The sequence below is a fragment of the Acanthopagrus latus genome, chromosome 6, assembly GCF_904848185.1.
Source record: "Acanthopagrus latus isolate v.2019 chromosome 6, fAcaLat1.1, whole genome shotgun sequence".
Taxonomy (NCBI): domain Eukaryota; kingdom Metazoa; phylum Chordata; class Actinopteri; order Spariformes; family Sparidae; genus Acanthopagrus; species Acanthopagrus latus.
In genome coordinates this window covers 1,043,043-1,063,611 of record NC_051044.1, presented here as the reverse complement: position 1 = coordinate 1,063,611, position 20,569 = coordinate 1,043,043, and the positions used below count along the sequence as shown (strand labels likewise).

The following is a 20,569-nucleotide window of genomic DNA, read 5'->3' as shown; positions in this document are numbered from 1 at the left end:
GCCCTCGGACCAACCGGCGCACCGGACAGAAGAAAAGGAAGCAGATAAGATCTACGTAACCCAGCTTGGGTTTCAGGCTGCTGCTGGCTCATGTCCAGTCGCAGGAAAACAAAATGAACCAATGAGCTGCGCTCATCTTTACAGAGACCTGTGTCCACCACAACATCCAGGATCAAGCTGTTGGACTCGACAGGCGGACCATGTTCTGGTACGAAGAGAGGTGAACATACGTTCTGAGTGGATTGTCCAACGTTTGATATCATTAAGATGCCGATCAAATTATCAGTCATCAATGTATCACTGCTGCTGTTTAAAAATCCGTGACACAAATAAAAAAGGGCACCACAGAGTTATGTCCTTGGTTTATGTTTTTAGGTACAAACAAAATATACATAAATAACTTTATATTTGTGTAAACTTTAATTTTGTCACACAACGCTGAGCACACTGACTTCATTCTGCCAGACTGTTGTTTAAGTTGCCAGGCAACCAGCAGAGACTCCAGGCCAAGAAACAATCAGGCACACCTCCCAGAAAATATCTAATGGATGTGTTTTTATCCCTGTGAACTATTTCCACAATGTATTCATCCCTCCAAGTCTTAAGTTGCATACATTATGTTATTCAGTACATTACATTCATTACAGACACATGTTGTGGACTGTGGCAACCCTTTAAAGACCTACAGGAGGATGTATGCAGGATATATGCATGATGGGGATTACAACAAACCATTCCTGTCAGACTTCACACTCAGTGGTTTTTACTTTACACTGGACTGCTGGACTCGGGATCAATAACGAGAAACTGGTTGCGCCTGATTCTCTAAATTGCCTTTTTTAGCCTTGACCGCTCAAGTGGATAGTTAGTTCTGTAGGCTAACATATGGGGTCTGAACTTATAGTCTATCAGCAGCGGAAGGATCAGTTAAATATAAAACTACCACCGGGGAACAGATGGAGCTGCAAAGTCTCAACTATGACAGCAAGAGTTTCCATCTAAAGGGTGGAAACAGATTCTGTAGTGACATTTCTATGATTTGAATCAGTCTTTGTCAGTATTACAAAGGAGCTTATGTAACTTTCCTTTGTTCTGGACTAACACTACACTGGAGTGAATGAGGATGCTGGTTTCTGAAGGTGTGGGTTTGTGTGTCTGTGTGTAATCAGTTTGGTATATGGGTTATCAAATGGGCACCTCCCATCACAGATGCTCCCTTTAACTGAACCCAAGGTACCTCCGGACGGCTCGGCAGCAAATTCTGGAAAAAGAGCAGAACAGTAATGGTGCCGTAAGTGTAGTAACCGACACTGCAGCAACAACCTGACAAACACTACTCAAGAAATGTCCGCACATCTAGAGACAACACCAGTCGCTGTATAATTTGTCTTTGACTTTTGTGTCCTTCTATGCAACTAATCCTCACAGTTTAAAGGAACAGTTCAATCTTTTTGAGAAAAAAACGACTGAATAAATATCTGTGAATACACGACTAAAGCTGCCTGTAAGTGTGTTAAAGACTGAAAACAGGTAAAGGCCTGGTGTAGTCTGAAGGTAATGAAGGTGCAGAGCGATCTCTGGCCAGGAGTGAAGACATCACTGGTTGTTTGGAAACCTCAAAGTGAAAATTAACTTCCAGGTCTTTACAATAACTTCGGCTAACAGGCTTCTGGCTGCAGCTATATCTTTACAGCACAAATATATAAGTTAGTAAATGTACTTTCTGTAAAAACAAATCTAAACAAAGAGTTGCTTCAAGTGGAGGCAGTTAATGTGCGAGACAGAGGTTTGAGGCAGGCAGAGTGTCTGATGTCTGGAGAGAAAAGAAGCTCTAGCAAGGATAAATTAGACAAATGTACAAGGATTTGTTTCAAACAGAAGGAATACATGTGATGTGCCTCCTCTTTGTGATTTGGGTTCATGTTTTTGATGTGTTTTGAAATAAAAACTTACTTTAAAGTTTGCATCCCCCAAAGACAACCTACATGTTTTTCTTTTCACAAGCCAGCCTGAACATGCAAGAGCGAGAACTCTAACAATTCACCATGGGAGGCATAAATCAAAACTGTGCCGCAGCAGAGACAGAGTGTGTGGGTGTTGTGTGTTGTTGGGCTGATTCCAAGAGACAAATGACAAAGAGTGAGACAGAGAGACAGGGTCAAAACAACAGGACAGGATTTGTCCCGTAGACAGAAAAGACAGAGAGCTCGACAGACGGACTGACAGGAGCAGGAGAGTCGAGGGGTTTGGAGGCTGAAGAGGCAAAAATGAGCAATCTATCTGCTCTACAACAGCTGCTTAACATCTGCTGTGTGCCAATCAGAGCGCTGGGAACACCAGGGCAGTCGACAGAAAGTGGGAGAGGAGAATGCTTGAAGTTTCCTGATGAGAATGCGAGTGGGATGGAGAGTTGAAGTGAGATGGAGAGAAACACAGTGGAGGAGAGGAAGAGAGAGACAGATTTAGAGAAGAGGGAGAGAGAAGAAGGTGAAACTGAATGAGAAGATGGAGAGAAACATTATTGAGAGAGTCGCAAAGGGCCAGAGAGAAGACTTAAGATGAGAGAGAGATGAGAGAGGATAAGTCTCCAGAGCAGTAAACTTAATTAAAGATTTTTTTTCAGCAGACTGACGAACACTTTGGCGAATGAGAGGAGAGGAGCAGAGGAGCGAAGTGAGGGGGAATGGGCAGGAGGCCCAGAAAGATAAAAAAAAGCAAGAAAAAGAGAGATAGATAGCCAAAAAAAGTTTAAAAGACTAAAAAAAGTGTAGGTGAAAAGTGAGCGTGCACCTCTGTGGATTAAAGAAACAACGTCTGCACACACCCAGAGAGCGCCGGATGTTGTGTTCATGTCGGGTTCAACATGACAAGGAGCAGCGAGCTGCAGCACGAGTGACACAAATTAACTATTTAGAGAGAATAAAAATACACATAGCTGACACAGGTACACTGAAAATAACACATTTAAGTTCACTGTAAGCAGACATGTGACTCATTTCATTCTGATAAAGTCTCCAGTAAGTCCAAAGTCATTTTCAAGGCCAGTCTTACCAAGACAGGTAATATTAACTGCCTAATAAAGACAATATTTGCCAATTTATCTCAGGCTGGAGATGTATTTGCTCTTGCCTGTTCCCGCAGACAACCAGCACGTAATGGCCAGTAAACCACTCGTGTTAATGGGGGACAACTCAAGATCTGCAGTAGAGTTTGTCTTCAAAACTTCTCCACACGGGTCCTACGCTGCCCCCACAGGTCAATGGTTTCTGAGGACGTGCACAACAAACACTTTCCAACAACCTTTCCTGTTGTTTGTAAGATTCATGATCTCCATAGTGATGTTTTCATTGCTGCTGACTGAGAGTCCAGGAGTCCACTGTGCTTTCTGCAGCTGAACTCCGGCTCCAGAGAGGGCCTTCTCACACTGTTAGCAGCCACCACAGGAGCACCGGGTGTTCAGCAAGGTGACACTCAATCTGACACACTGGACCTTTGATTGAGTTTGTTTATTTCATATTTAAGATATTCTTTTGATATTTGTCTCCCACTACGACAACAGGAGGGCCTCAAACACAACATACTTTCAATGTTTATTAGTTGATATAATGAAGCCGTCAGCCTCTCAGCGGCCTGTGTGTCTCTGACTCTCCCTGATTAGTCAAGAAAATAATGCTAAAAAGTGCCTTGACATTGAAGGAGCAAACAGTATGTTAATAACTGTTATGATCTCTGTGGGTGGCGCATAAACCAGGGTGAGAAAAATAAACATCAGATTCACAGTAACCAGCCCTCCACACACACACACACACACACACACACACACACACACACACACACACACACACACACACACACACACACACACACACACACACACACACACACACACACACACACACACACACACACACACACAGTCTCCCTCTGTGTGTGGTTGTTGAACAAACAGAAAAACTTGGAAACAGTCACGCACATATTTTGTAATGCATATCTACGGTGGTAATCAGTTTAACTGTGACATGATTGATATTTCCATGTGGACTCCAGACTGTAGTCAGAAGTGTCACAGGAGTTTTGACCTCAAAAGTATCACAAATACAAGATTTTAGCATTCCCATGACAGTATGTTTAAGGGGTAACACAGTTCTGACATTCTCACATAATGGGGTTACAGTCAGGTTGTATTACAAGCTTAGAAAACTGCAACAGTTTACTATGAGCAGGACGAGTGTTGCTTGTGGTTTACTCTGTGTGTAGTTTATTTTTCAGCTGAGTTTCAGTCAATCTTCCTTAAAGCAAAACTGTTGTTAAAATGCAACCTAAGCTTTTTTTGTGAATGTATAAGAGTCAAACCTTCGTGTAAAAGCATAATTACAATGAAAGAGCTACTTTTAAGATTTACTGTATTCTCGTTTTCAGGTCAAACTAATTTTCAATGGGAATGCACTTTTACCAAAACAGTAAGAGGTCTCGACACAACATGAAACTTTGCTGGTAGCATCACCAGGGTCTCTACACATGAACACCAGCACTGACAACAGTGTTTGTGTACACAGAGTTACTAAAAAGAAAGTTTCTGAACAACTCATGTTAGCAGTAGCTTGTTCCGCTCGCCTGCCAGTGGAGAAGAGTCGATCTCAGAATGTGACGTAACCTGGAGGACAGTTAAGGTGGAACGCTCCTAAAGCTTAGTTTCATATAAATGCACAGATAATTCGTTGTTTTGTCGAAGTTGAAAAATGAGCACATGGAGTCCAGTCATTCGCAATCTGAGACCAACACTTCTCCACTGGCAGGACGGCGGCGTATACACACACACACACACACACACACACACACACACACACACACACACACACACACACACACACACACACACACACACACACACACACACACACACACACACACACACACACACACACACCCCAGTCAGTGAGCAGACAGGCTGCTGCTACTGAGATGTAGAGAAACTGCAAAGTTATAACATAATTCTTGAAATTAAAGATAGTTACATAATAATAAATGATGACTCTGGTGGTTCTGTTTGTTCTGTCTCTGTGTCGGTATCAGACTCGCTAGCTGTACCGCAGCCATGGTAACCAGCTGTAGAGGCGTTCTTTTTGATCACGATACCTTGCTCGACATGGTCCGCTCTACTCTGCCACTGATTGGCTTCACCGTGCCCATTAAAATAACTCTCACCAAAGAAAATTAGCTAGATATGATCTTTTTAAGGTGATGAAGACCGTGGTGAAACATTCACAGAATATCTTCTGATCCTCTCCATTAGTGAAGGTAACACAACCAAAGAAAAGTCTCGATCACGTCACTTTTAGAAAGTGACACAGATGAATATGGACCAGCGGGAGGCATATCATTTTTATGAAATTATGGGGATTTAATCATTTTTTTCTTTTAGTTTTTACCTTGATTGAGTTTTACATGAAAAGAGAATTTCTTGAAAATCTAATAACCTGAATGAAGCCATATATCTGAGGGACTCTGGGGGACCAGCAGGTGCAAGACTGGAACGTAGCTCGTCTTAATTGGTGAAACTCCAGATTTTAATTAGGCAAAGTCTTGCTAGGCTTGTACAATGTCTCCTCACCTGTGAGTCTAATTACATGATGTCTTGCTCCAGGCACTGTTCAACTTAAATACAGAACACAGGGGGTATATTAACAAATGGAGTGAGGATCACTCCATTTTCGCATTATACATTATGAAGAAAGGTGGTCAGGTCGCTTAATTCAGGAGCAGTACAGCAGCAGTGCAAAGTCTGAGAGTAACGGAATAAAGACAGCAGGCATAGATGAGAAAAGGAGATGAGAAATGTGTTTCTGTGCATGAGTGTTTAAATAGCTGGCTCTTGAATGAAGCAGCGTGCGGATGACAAAAGAACACACAAGGAAGTTCAGTTTCAAGCGTCATCACTGACCTTGGAAAGAAAAATATCTCCCCTGACGTTCCATTTGGTGGTCCACATCACATGATCGTCATCAGAATATGTTGAGTGTCCCGTTGTCATGGAAATGAAGATATTCTTATTTTCATTTTTTTACAGAACACTTACAGCCTGCCTCATTCGTGTGCGCTGAAAATTGAGATTCATTGAAAGACCAGTTTAGTTATAAGTGCTAAAAATCATTTTTTAAACAAAATATTACAAATTAAGAACAATGTGATCATGAACATTAAGCTGAAGTGCCACATTGGGTCAATCATACAAACAAAATGAGCTAAATCTAGAGTAACAAACTTGTGCTTATTCTGTAACTCAGTGACATTTAAATGCCAAGAACACTGTGGGATTTTGAGATCCTGATGCAGCCTGGTGATATACAACAACTCCATAAATATTGTCTTGCTGTAACATCAGTTCTGTTCTCCTGAGATACTTAATTTATGCTGCATTTAATGGAGCCTTAAAATGCTTATTTACAACCCAATCTCAAACTGTATTTCATAACTGCTGTCATAAATATTTTGAACGCAAAACAGGCATATTTATGGACGACAACCACAAAACTTAATGTGGAAACAATCAGTGAAATTGGTTTATTTTGCTATTTCGAGTGCTTACACAGATGCAATTAATTATTCCACCAAGCTTAAGCTTGTTTTAAAAAGCCAACTCCCCTCCCACTGATTTCCACAGATTTAATAGACGTGGCTTGTGTGCTGCAGAGTGATAACCTTTTCATTTCCCAAATGGCCGCTTTCTAAAAGGAGTTCTGCATGTATGTCACTCCCAGGGACGTCCTCGGAGAATATTCACACCGGCAAACTTCTCATCTCCATCAAGGTCAGAGGAGGGGAGAAACACTGAGCCAGAGACAAACCCATGCTTTCCCTCAAGTTTTCTCCAACTGTTGTCGACTTCTTACAGACCTACGGGCCATTTAGAGAGTTTTTCGTCGACACATGCCAGCATCTCTTGATGCTGTGCCAGCATCGCTTAGCCGCAGCCCGGTTGTGACATTCCTCCTGGCAGAACAAGGCTGTGACTCCGGCGAGATTTTCAAACATTTCTCAAAGCCCCGATGAGCAAAATTACGGCTAATTAGTCACCAGGCTGCCATGGTTTATTAGGAGTGACAATGGCACATCTATAGCTGACAGCACATCTCTCTCTCTCTCTCTCTCTCTCACTACAAACATCTCTCACTCCATCCGTCACTTGCTGCCGTCAGCAATGACATTACAGAAATGGAAGACGTTATTGAAATAAATAATTCACCATCACATCTGTTATCTATTCATGGTAAACATTCCTCTCATCAGCGTTTTTGATGTGTACGGCTCATCTGTCAGCGCCCCTGACAGCGGGAGAGTTCTGTGCAGAGCAGATGTCTATATGTTTTTCTGCGCATTTCAACCTCAGCACAGCTTTTCAGCACGCCATGCTCGCCGGATGGCCTACATGCTGCTTGGCCTACATTAGGACTAGTTCAGAGAAACAGAGAGAGAGAGCTTGGTAGTTAATAGCAGGGTTACTAAAGGGTTGAGTCCTAAGATTGTTTGTGAGCAGCTTTGCAGATGTATTGCTGTTGCAGTTTCCTTCACCTCCTGTCTTCATTTGGCCTCCTGTGAGCAGCATAAACTACAGCCCTGACATACTGTCACCTATTAAGCTGAAATAGCAAATATTTCGACACACATATTTCCCATCCCGCAGACGTGGAGCAATATCAGCAGTCATTTGGAGCCGAGTTTCTGGCCACATGGCAAATCCAAATCCAATATCTTCTCTCTTGCTCTCCTGGTGAAGAAACTCGCACTTCAGCTGCTAAATGTTTGTTACTGGAGCTTTTATTTTGCATTTAAAAACAGGTGCCTGCAAAACAGTAAAGCGAAACAGTGAAACAGAGAGCTGAAAGACACTTTAAATGATTTGAACTGCTGAGGTGGGTGATAATTCTCCAACAACTTCCTTTGTCTGTGTGATGAATGTGACCCATCTTTAATATAGAAACATACAGAATACACACACTAATGGTGGTTTAAAGCCTGTGGCTCTTGTGTAACGGCTGCTGACTGACTGTTACCCCTGATTTATGGCAGGTTGCTCAACACTGTTGATGAGTGTTGCTCCACAGAAATTAAAGAGCTGCACTATGTTTTCAATTTGTGCTTTGTGGCAACAAAATGCTATCCTCCATCAGCTCATCATGTTTTGTGTCCTTTGTGTTATAGAAAAGGAGACTCCATCAGCCAATCCCCCAAGTCTACTTTAAAAGTTTCCGTCATTACCAGTGTAATAATATGGACCCATTTTCCTATAATTGTTGGAAACTTTTTTTATATACCAAATGTTGAAGGCCCGTCAGTATGTGTTCTCCCTCCGTCTCTCTCCCTGCCTGTCTTACTCACTGTTCTGTGCCTCGCTCGCCCCTCATTTTCCTCCTCCAGGTCCTTATAAAAACCATATTAGTTGGATGTGAGTAGCAGCAACAGCCTTTGGCGACATGTGTGGGGCTAAGGGACCTTAATTAAGAGGCCCATTTATAGTTCCTCATGCCGGAATGACAAAGCTGCAGCTCTCGGTTTTGACACAGCTCTGTCTGTCTATTTGAGTCATTGTCTGTCTCTCCCCATCTGTCCTTCTGTCTCCATATTGTTCTTGAGGGCCTGACTGACCTTATGAGTGGCTGTAATGAGGAGGAGAGTGGGGCCCACACCGAATGATGCGCTATGGCAGAATAAGAGTTATACTGGGCTTCAGAAGGAAAATTCACATTAACTGTCTGCAGAAATATCCATGATATAAACATCACACAGGAAATGGTCTTGTACAACATGACTGGCTGAGCTGGTAGCTGGAGGTATAGAGCTGAATACATAATTGGGTGTCGGGCTAGCTTGTATGCCATGTGACTGGGGGAGAGATAAGTTATGATATTTAGCCACACGACTAGCACTGCACGAGGGACGGTAGAGTTCATCTGTCCAAGTGACCACTTTGGTCCAATCTGAAATATCTCAACAATCTCCAAGTGAATCTGGTTCTCACAGCGATCCACAGAGCAGATGTCTCCGTCTTCAAGTTGACATTTTCAGTTTTGGGTGAAATTGTCTTGACAACTACTGGATGGAATTAATTTGGTTGATATACTTAAATCTTCTTCAGGATTAATATGTCTTCTATCTACATACATTTCTCGAGCTCATCATGTCTAAATTTTACTTTGTCCAATATTCACAATGCCATAAACCTGCAAAACACAGACGGGTATCATGTCAAACTAGAGGATAGCATGCGAGTGTCACAGTTTCCCTCAGCTAGATGTGAAAAGCACATGCGTGTCTCACACTGCAGTACCAGGAGGATGTGATAATAACAGGAGTAAAGCATGTACACATTAAAACGAGTGAGGACGTCAGGATCGGTCGGTCAGTGACAGAACTCTCACCCAGATGATCAGTGAATCGAATCCTGTGTGGAGCCAATAGTCATTGTTCATCATGGGTGGGTGTTTTACAGAAGTAGCTGATAATGTTTTTACATTATTAAACCAAACCATGAACTTCTCCTAAACCTGACAAAGTGCACTTCTTTATCCTCTCTCATGTTTTAATTTCATGCATGCAGCCTGTTTGTGTTAAGAATTTAACATTTGTGTGTGTTTTTACACTCTAGACAAGAGAACACATTATATAAGTAACAAGATGCAACCGTAATTTCAAAAAGCAGAATTTCCCTTTCATCATCTATAAACAGATAAACATATATCTATTTATTCTGTTCAAGGGCATAACATTGGTTTCAAAAGTGGGGGTTATCATATTCCCAGCTACTTAAAAGCAACACATTATGATGAACATGGCTATCATGTTTAGTTTTAAATTCTGTCAGTAAATATACATGAGAAAAAACTGTCTTCCTCTCTACATATTTAACTTACAAACCTACTGAACACCACATGCTGTGGAATATAAGCTATACTTTGAAAAACAGGACTGATAGATCTTTAGCACATTATCTATGGAACTATCAACAGATAATGTTCCATTTGTAACTTGTCAAAATATGACATATTTACAGTTTAGCTTTAGCAGTTTGGCTAACCCCACACTGTCAATAGTTTTATCAAAATCACTGTAAATTAATGTTACCTTCCGTTTATGTCAAGTCCAGTGTCTTGTACTCTTAGACCTTATAGATTGTAGATTAATCAAGTGGACCTAATGTTTGAGTGTCGGATGGTTGAGAGCTGGAATGAATAAAAGTGGGGGGGCAAAAAACGGGATTTCAGAAAGTAGGGGGGACATGTCCTCCCTGTCCCTAGTGGATGTTACGCCGTTGATTCTGTTGGCCTATGAAATAAATGTGACAGTGTTCAAAGAATGCAGCCTATATGTAATATGTAAGAAGGACAAACAATCCGCGAGCAGCAAACAAATATTTCACGTAATTAAGAGTTCACATTTCATACAGTGCTGTATTTTAGTACTCTTTAGCAGTAAAGAGAGAGAAACAGGAAAAAGAAAGAACCGGAGTGGAGCGCTGAAGCACTCTATTCTAGGATTTACATACATACATATGTATTCATCATGCGTCATGTTATGATTCATGAGACGATGCCTGGTGTCCTCAGGCACTTACAGTACAAACTATCCAAACATACACACGGCTGAGAGTACAACATATGAATAATACAATGTGTATCACAGTCACTTAAATGGAGGAGGGAACTGTACATCCTTTAAGAGATTTCTTAAACAGGAAGCAGCTGCGTGGCAGAGCGAGGAAAATGTAAGTTTAAAACAAGACATGGATAATGAAATGCCACCATCACTGCTTTTTAATCACACACAGTATGAAACTTAATTATGACGCTTTAATGATTTATATGCTATTCAGCACACCCTGTGGAGTGTCGTCCTCATCTCCTGTTTGAGGACTGCCGTGTGCTATATGATAAGAATAACACTGTGCTGAGATAACTAGATTTCTAATTTGCGTCACACCTTGAAACCATATTAAATCTCCTGTAGTCCAACAGAGTCGTGCATCTGCATCACTATCCTCACGATGCATTGTCTTTCCCTGTAATTGAAACTCATGAACCACACATGTGCATGTTTTATTAAATCTAAGGTTCATATGATATATATATGATGCCAAACATGCCCAAGGGTAGCCACACTTGTGTCAACACACTACAGTTATTCATAGTGGGAAACGAGGAGTGGAAAGGCGGCTGGTTTAAGATAACAAATTAACATGGAATTACAAATATACTTAAAGGGGAATTGCATACAATTTCAGCATCCACATGTTTTATTCAGCGTGCCTCGGGGCAGTGCAGTTTGTTTATGTGAGCAAGCATTACAGCTCCCCACTGGAACAGATAATGATAGAGAAACAGAGGCTGGGGAAGAGCCATGGAATTAGAAAATGTTATTAAATGTGAGCAGTTTTGATGACGGATGCACAAATTCAATAAAGTTATATAAAACTTTTATGAAGGTTAAGTAACTCGGGACCTTGTTTGGTGTTAGAATTATGTTTGACCTCGCTTAACTGAAAATAATGGAGCTCACGTAATGTATACTGTTTGGAAATTAAGTCTGTATGCTACAGTACAGTGTTGGCTAAAGTATATTAACTGTAATGGTGATTTAGGATGGCAGTTCTGATTACACTGGTTCAGATTATATGTAATTCAAATATATAAGATAATCTATAATCTATTCCAATTCTAAGTAAAGAACAGGGCTTCTGAGATCAGGGTCCAGAACATGATAACAATCTGATAAGAATTCTTTACTACAATCTGTTAAATCTGTCTATGTAGAAATGATTGGAATGACATTATTTTAGCATTTTAATTATTAAAAGTGCAGCAGTAGTTTCTTTCTGTTGTTATAATCAGTGTTTGCTGTGGCTGAGTCAGAGGGACTGCAGTATGTTTACACTAGTTGTAGAATTTGTGTTCTACAGAAAATTACACTTTATATATCCGCATTGTTAATGCATAAACTCTGCAGTAACAACACTTTCTCCTGTTAGCGTCGCCATGATGTCAACAACAGGAAAATAAGCCACATTAAAACCACATTCATCTGCAGACAGGGTCACTGTATATGATCTCCAGCTACACTGTGTATTCAAGGTTCATTTCAAGGTAGAAAACATCATAATGTTTTGTAGGCTGTATAATGTGGGGTGGGCTGGTGCTGTTTGGTCTGGATTCAGACCAGAGTCCTGACGTCACGAAGTCCTGGTTCAGAATAACTACGCACATCTTTCTTGCTGCACATCCACGACGAGTTTCAGGCATTTGCATAAAAAAAGGCTTCTATCAACTTCCACCAAAGTTCGACACAGTCACATGTACAACATCGCAGGGACAGACTTTCCATCTGGAGACAAAAGTCTTCTGCCCACAAGGTAAACTACTAATTGTAGGGTTGAGAGAGAGAGAGAAGCTGGCCTCTCACCCTGAGAGCCACCACACTTTCAGACACTCGTCAATAAGCCATTTTTCTCACCTCTCCAATGTCATTTGTCTGGCCGGCAGAAACCAATAGGAATCCATTATATTGAGCACCAGCCTGATTTCAGTTGGACAGTCGGGCTCACAGTGTCCTGACAGTGACCAATTGAACGCTGAGATACAGTCTCTGCTGTCCAATACAGTTCAAGGAGAATGGAGGGAGATCGGGATTCTTAATTGCTAATAGACTCAGTGGCAGAGTCTATTCTCCGTCTCCCCTCTATCTACTCCCAGAGCCGGTCCTTTCATACTGTATTCCATACATTACACGGAGGTCATTGTTAGATTTAGTTTCATTGAATGAGAACTGCGTTTTTAACTTATCCATTCATTATAATTAGCAGTGTGCAGTTTTTTTTAATCTATGAATTGTTGAGGTTAGATCTGAAGTTACTCCAGAGAAGAATCGGTCACATTGACAAAGTTTGCCTAATTTTAATAACTTAAAGCAAAGACAACGAGGTAAACGACTGGATGTACCATCAGTCACCGACCATAATGTGAGTGGTAGGGATTCAGTGTCTGGAACAGAAATATGCAGTTCTGTCACACCAAAGCAACACTGATCAGTAATCAATCATGTGTTATATCGAATGTAGTTGCTGCTTGTGAAGCTCTGAGGTTTTAACTGGAATATATCAACTGTGTGACACCCAAAGGATAATCTAAATACACTGACTGACTATATGAAACATCAGTTTTCTCGTGTGCATTCTATTGTTTTGTTTTGCTGAGCTGTCTACAAGGACATGTACGGTTTAATGATGTGTCTTCCATTTTATCCTGATTTATTTTGGCTGAATGGTTAAGAAAGGCTGTTACTGGAGCAGGTTTTACTTGTCAAGCTCTGGAAAAAAAGGCAGACAATTTTTTTTAAGACTGAGCAGTAAAATACCCTGTAATTTTGTGATAAAATGAAATGTCTGACCGACACATTTTGGTGCCATGTAAACACAAGACTGAACACAAGGAACTGAAATGGCTCCAGTAAAATGAAAACCTCAAACCAATTAGCCAAGATTGTTGTTGATATGAGCAATTATTTCTAAATATCAGATCAAATGTTTTAGGCAAAAGCAACATTTCTAAAGAGAGACTCTGCAAATGAAAATGAGCAGAGATAAAGCTGCGAGGCGAAGCAAAGAGGAGAAGCAGCGGCGGCAACGCAGCATCCTCAGCAGTCAGTAGGTCTGCTGCACAGCAGGTGATTTAATCTCAGCCCCGAGCTGAAATACTCCAACCTGGTGACCTACATCAGGGTCCTACTATCATCACATTACAGCAGTGATTATATATACAGGCTGGAGCTTTTCCACCACCCGCTTCTAAATATTCCACTGTGCCTGCAGGAGACTACTGAGGGCACTACAACACACTGGAGGCAGTGCAGCACACAGGAATGCTGTCTGAAGCAGATCTGAAGTTCATGACTCAGTAATGAATCTACAGCCTCACACAACAGAGAGACTTTTATTATCATACCCTCATTGTCTTATGTATACGTAACTGGGTCAACCTGTATTGGCTGTAAATCAAATGTGTCTCCTGAATTCTCCTTGATAATCATAAACCATCCTAATGTTTTTCTTTGTTTATTATATGTATTTCCGGTCTCAGTGTCACTATTATGTCTGTTCCTGCCTAACAAGGTGTACATGACAACAGAGTAGCATTTAAATAGTTTAAATAGTTTAAATAGCTTAAACAGTTGAAAGTATCTAGCTTGGCGCTGTGACAAACCAAACTAACCTCTGGGTTAGTCAGTATCTTTATCCTCAGTTTATTTTTATGGGAGCCCGAGTGAACAGTACGATTTACATGGAGGTTCTGCTTGTTACTGATTCTGTCTGAATAAACTGAGATCGTCTCCAAAGAGGTCCCGGTGTCACAGCATCATTCAAACCAACACAACACAGAAGCACACTGGTCACATATACATAATACGTTTGGGTGCTTGGTTTTTGGTGAGAGCACTTTAGTGACTGCACAGGACTAAAGAAAATATATATTTATGATAGTTCGTCTTTAAATTTACATGCTTTACTGTTGTTGTTGTCATGTGTTGTCCTCTCTCCTGTCAAAATGTCTACTGAATAACCTCAGCTACCTGGCAGTTTAAGGCTGGACAGCTCATCCAGTTATAAGTGCCAATTGTTGGCAAAGGAACTTGCATTCTCATCGCCTCAAGTTAAAAAAGTTGCACATTAAAACAGCGACTCTGGAGAGGTTTTCCCTCGAGGCGCAGGTTACTTCAGCCGAGGAGATTCTTGAGCACGTCTTCATTGACACTCACACTCTATAATGAAAACTAAATCCAAAAGCTCCGCCACTTTATTTATGAAGTGCTGTTGTCAGATCTCATGGCTTTGCACACTGATGGAGCTGCAGCAGTTCTAACTAATGAGTCAAGTCAGGCCCAGTGGAGCCTGTAAGCTCTCCCCAGGCTTCTGTGCTTGTATGTAATTTGCGCTGTAAACATCTCCCCATCGCTCTTGACCTTTAACACTCCAGCTGGGCTGAAGAAAACACTGCCAAGCAGAAACCATCCGCCTGCCAACTATATTCTGGCTTATACAACCATTAATATTTGAATAAGTTCGGTGAAACTATATTTTCTCGTTGGCCCCTGAAATGCTAAGCGAGGTCTTGACAGTGTTAGATCATAAATATGTTTAATTTTGTCTTACTAGTTCTCATGCAATAGAGAGCTAGTAGTGCTGCACTGGATTTGATTTAAATACATTTTTCCATCAGCATGTTTCTGATTTTACTGATATGAATACGAGCAAAACATCAGAGAAAGACAAAATGTTTCATCACTGATATTCTGTTGATTTTCATGTGGTTCAAGTGGAGTGTAATTATCAAAGTTACCATATATTGTATAAAAAAGGGATTATGACACTTTAAGTGCACAACAGCCACATTTTGTCCAAAGTGACGTACAGTAAGTAATAAAAAAAAACATATCACCACTGATGGGGTAAGAATGAACAATGTCAAGCCCTCATCTGAGCAAAGTAGCTGCTATTTATCACGAATACCATGAGTACATAAGTGCTATGATTTAAGTGCCAAGGGTAATAACATACAAGTGCATATACCTTCTTTTTTTTTGAGGGAGGGGTGAGAAGAGCTCATGCTATGCAGGGTCGAGGTGAAGTCTGAAGTGAGTCTTGAACATTAACTACAAAGATAAGACGTCCATGCCAGCTTTGACCCGTGTGTGCTCACTCATCCTTAGTGAGTAAGAATAATGAGGCTGATGGAAATGTCTGTATTTTTTTGGTCAAATGGTCAGAAACCAAAGTATTGGACAAATAATAATGACATTAAACATTTGTATGATGGCGCTAGATGAAACGCTACAGGTATCCAGTCCCATCACTGTGGAACTGACAGTGTCGACACTGTAATAAATGGGTTCTGTTGATGCTAACTTGAAGTGTAAAGATGATTTTTTTGATGACTGTATTTTACATCTCACTTCCCCTGAGAACAGATTTTAATTTCATCCCCTCCTCTGCCATCTCTTCACCGGTGACAGAGAAGGACGAACAAAAGACCTTGGCAAGAGCAGATGACAGCTGTGCTTTCTTTTGTTCCTTCTCTCACACTGGTTTACAGTACATGTGTCTCCCACATCCCTCTCCTCTTCCTCCTTTCCTTATTCTACATTTTCCCCCTCTCTCTTCTCCTTCCTCCCCTCCTTTCATCTGCCCCCTCTGCCCCGCTGCAATATGGCAATATGGCAAACCCCCCCGAAATAATTTCTCCTCTCCACTTTCCAGCTCTCTCCTCCTTCCTCCTCCACTCCTCTTCCCTGTTCGTCTCATTTTGCTTCTTCCTGGCTCGACCCCTCTGATCCCGAACCCGTAGGGGGCTAACACAACCTTTGATATCAGCTCCTCTCTGTTTGACACGACTCCTTCGGGGAACGACTACCCAGACAGACAGACAGAAAGAGAGAGAGAGGAAGAGGAAGAAGACGAGGGACACGAAGATCTCACTGATACTTTAAACGCCACTGTCTTTGAAACAGATGACTTGGTTTCTGTATCTCAGTGCCCACGGCAAGAATTGTAGCAACATGACATGACACATAGGTCACACTGCTTCAAGTGGCAATATGTGTTCAGAGCTGATGAACAAAACCCAGATAAACTCGCTATTTGAGAGAGAAGACTGTATCACAGTCACTGGTACACTCTCTATGATTACATGTTATTTTCTCGGGTCCTAAAGCCAATATTAGCAAACAAAAGTCACATTTTCTCACAAATTGCTAATTTACTGGACTATCATTTCTTTGCTTTCAGTTTTGGCAGCAGCAGGAATCAAAGACTAAATGACCGTTTGCTCCGTTGAGGTTTTCATTTTAAAGCGATGACAGTGAGTATTCTCGTAAAAAAGATTCTCAGTCATTTTCTAAAACATTTCGGTCGAAAAGCATCTTCTCATTTCCAGCCAGCAGCCATAGATCGACTTAAATTAGAGCTGTCACTGGCTGTTTCTATCAGCTAGCAGGCTAATCAAGCTGAAGTTTCTATTTCCAGTCACAACAGGCAGATATTTATTTACAGCCTCCACAAATTCGGCTTGAAATAGTAAAAAAAAAAAAAAAGTATATGATATCACAATCGAGTGTCTCATAAAGCGTCCACAAACATAGAAGTGAAAATAAGCTTCACAAGTATTAAAACCCAGATCAAACCAGTGTATGTGTGGCAGATCGCACTTTTCACTGGCAGCTCCCTGAATCGTCTGCAGAGGAGGAGGCTGAAGTGCAGTGAGAGGGTACAACTCCAGCGGCAACACATCACTATTTTGCAAAACCCATAGCTTTCTGGAAAAAATTATTGAAGCTGCCTGAGGGGAATGAACGCTGCATATATGGGAGATTCAACGACTCCACAATGCCACAACCTAAAGAACGACACGGTTTTGCTGTTCCGCCTGTTCTGTTGAGGAAAACAACTTTATGATTGGTTTGATATGTAAAAAAGCATCACAGCACTTTACCTCAGGCGTGCTGTGTGCAGATAAAAGCAGAGTCAACCATCATTCAGCACTTTTAGGGTAAAGATGTGCACAAATTATAAGACGGAGGTGGAATTTCACAGGTCTGTTCAAAGAGAAGGACTCATCATTCAGAGAAATTACAAACAGGACACGTTTCAAAAGGTCAGAGTTACCTGATAACACAATTAGTTTCATGACGCAAGTGAGCAAGCTGACCTCACTGTCAATGTCAGTGCGACACTTCTGTCCTTGACACAGAAGCTTTTTATCTCGATTATATAACATCATCTGTAAATCAACCCACCGGAACGGTTTCCATGTGTCTACATTATGAGTGGGCGGGGAAAGATGTGTCGATTTAATGAAATCATTGTTAAAAAAGCTGTTCACTGATTGTTCGTCTCACACATTGCAATTCAGACAATTAAATTCAATCAGACAGCAGCAGTGTGAACATGTCGAATGTTTGATTTTATCAGATAACACCAAAATTACTCCAGTGTAACACGAAAAGTTCTGCAATAAACTGAAAGGGTCACTCAGCAGATTTCACACCTTCTGCTTAGTTACTAGTCATGAGGTGTATGAGCACTTTGTTTTAGAATTCTCACACGCACACACACACACACACACGCACACACACAAAATCTCAAATGTTTACAGGGAAGGGGATGTTTCTGAAGTCTTATTCACGTTATGTTTTCGTTCTCTGACTTCCTTCCTCACGCTCTGACCCCTCCTGGAAGTTACTGCGACAGACGATCAAATGAAACCTGCCGTTACCCTCGAGCAAACATTTTTGGAAACCTTTGGGATGATGTTATTTCACAACTTGACAAAATATATAACAAAGGGCATTTTGAGCAATTTTTCATGCTTAAAATCTTACATATTTTATCTTTACCTCAAAGCCATCCCTGCATTATTAGTATACAGACAGTGTTTAGTCTGCTGCTTTAAATCATCATCTTATACATTAGGGTGTCCTAACTTGTGTTCATAGAGACATAAACGGTAGCCTAACCAAACAATAAGTTAACCTTCCATCACTGTCATAGATCATAAGCCTCTCCTCACTGATTTTAAACCATCACAATGACAAAGCAGCAAGACATCAAATCAAATACTCTGATGCAACTGATCTGCCAATTTCATCTCTCTCAGAGGAATTTAAAACATTCATGAAATAGCGACATGCTCACCAACACTTAAGCAAAAAGGTTGGAGAGCAGACAAAAAAATGAAGTTAGAGTGACTCTTCATCAAACCAGCTAAGCTCCTCGACGCTTTGTTGTGAAAGATTGTAAAATTTAATTCCTATTAGACACGCGCATTAACATCTTATCTCTTGTCTTGAGCAAATACTGGCTTAATCCCTCACAGACCTCTTGGGACAAGACAGGAAATAAAGACCAGCACAAAAAAAAAAAGACTAAAACACTAATACACAGTGAAAAGCAAGGCCACACCCACACCCACACACACACACACACACATACACATGCATGTATGAAAACAAAAACAAGTTTACAGGTCTTGTCTGGCTCATGCGACACAAACAGACAATGTCACGCACATACATTTGGGCAGAAATACACAGAAACACACACACACACACACACACACACACACACACACACACACACACACACACACACACACACACACACACACATTTCCACCCTTGCTGGCAGAGCAATGTGTTGCTTGGCATTCTGCAAATGTCAGAAGGATAGTGTTCACAAATTCAGCCAGGCACCTGGGAGATTACATTTTATCAACATACAAATGAGCACTGCTTCATACTACACTGGGCACTGAGACAGAATACTAACCATGTCTGAGATGATAGCAAAATGGCTGTGACATTGAATTGTGGTGTCCCGGTGTGTCTGTGTGTAAGTGAGTGTGGGTGTGATAATGTGTGTTCATGCACCTTAGTGTGTATGTTTGTTTTTGCATTACCCATGCGTGTGTGTGCATGCCTGTGTGTGTGCATGCCTGTGTGTGTGTGTGTGTGTGTGTGTGTGTGTGTGTGTGTGTGTGTGTGTGTGTGGTGTGATGTGATGTGATGTGGATGTTTGTTGCCTGCCGCGTCAATGCAGCTGAATATAAAAGGAGAATAACAAAACAGGGAAACACTGACTGTCCCCGGTATGTATTTTATCTGCAGTCCGGAGACTTCTGATTAAACAGAAATGGCTGCAGGACAACACAAATTATTAACCATATCTTAATACTTGAAGTACAGTAGCACAGCAAAGTCACCGTCTCTCACAAAGCCAGTGCAGTCACACTGTAGAGCGTCGCTTTAATCTTATGAGTTACACCACCATCACTGGCCTTTTTTCATTTTCTAGTCATCCGTTTCAATCATAGGTAAAGGCAGTTCAAATTTAGACGAGTGAACATCTGTGTCTCGTAGAAATTACGTTTATATAAAACAATTTGTTTTCAAATTACATTTTGATGGGAACGCTACGTGCCAAGTGTTTTGATGCCAGCGACCGAGAGAGGAAGGGTCAGTACATCGCTGAATCTGGCTGTGGGGCCAGACTGTGGTGACAGCTGTGTTGAAGTCAATGGGAGATGATGGAGAAACACTAAAACCCAACATATCTAAGTCGTGTGACTTCTGATGATGAAATGCCTCCAGGAAATGAAAGAACACACTTCAGAAAGGAGGTTAACCAATCTGTTATCAGCATGTTGTTCATTCCACACATTTATGTAGGAAAGGCTCATGTTCCTGCTGCTGTTTGCATTGTAATGCAAAATATCAGTCTTTAAGCTGTTCTCTGAAATGTGTTATTTAATTTCTTGATCGGAAGTCAAACCACCACAGTCTGGCACCAAAGCCAGATTCAGTGATGCGATGACTCTTCGTTCTGTGTGTGGTTAGCTCACATATTAAAAGCAAGGCTAAAGATATCCAGTGTGAACTCAGTAAACACATCATGTCTCATTAATCAAGTCACTGTTGACAGCTTGAAGAGGGCTTTTGTTGAGTTTGGATCAGTTATATACACAAATAATTTCTT

At 41.1% G+C, this 20,569-nt stretch overlaps 1 long non-coding RNA gene across 12 annotated transcripts in view; it reads right to left on the bottom strand.

The window, feature by feature from the left end:
- The window catches only part of LOC119021577, a 129,751-nt gene that overhangs the window by 101,059 nt on the left and 8,123 nt on the right, over window positions 1-20,569 (bottom strand). For 2 of the 12 annotated variants that reach the window (XR_005075656.1, XR_005075657.1), the window contains exon 3: window positions 5,942-6,097. The exons of the other annotated variants lie outside the window; for them this stretch is intronic. This is a non-coding gene — a long non-coding RNA (uncharacterized LOC119021577). The remainder of the gene's footprint in view (window positions 1-5,941; window positions 6,098-20,569) is intronic. 12 annotated transcript variants of the gene reach the window in all.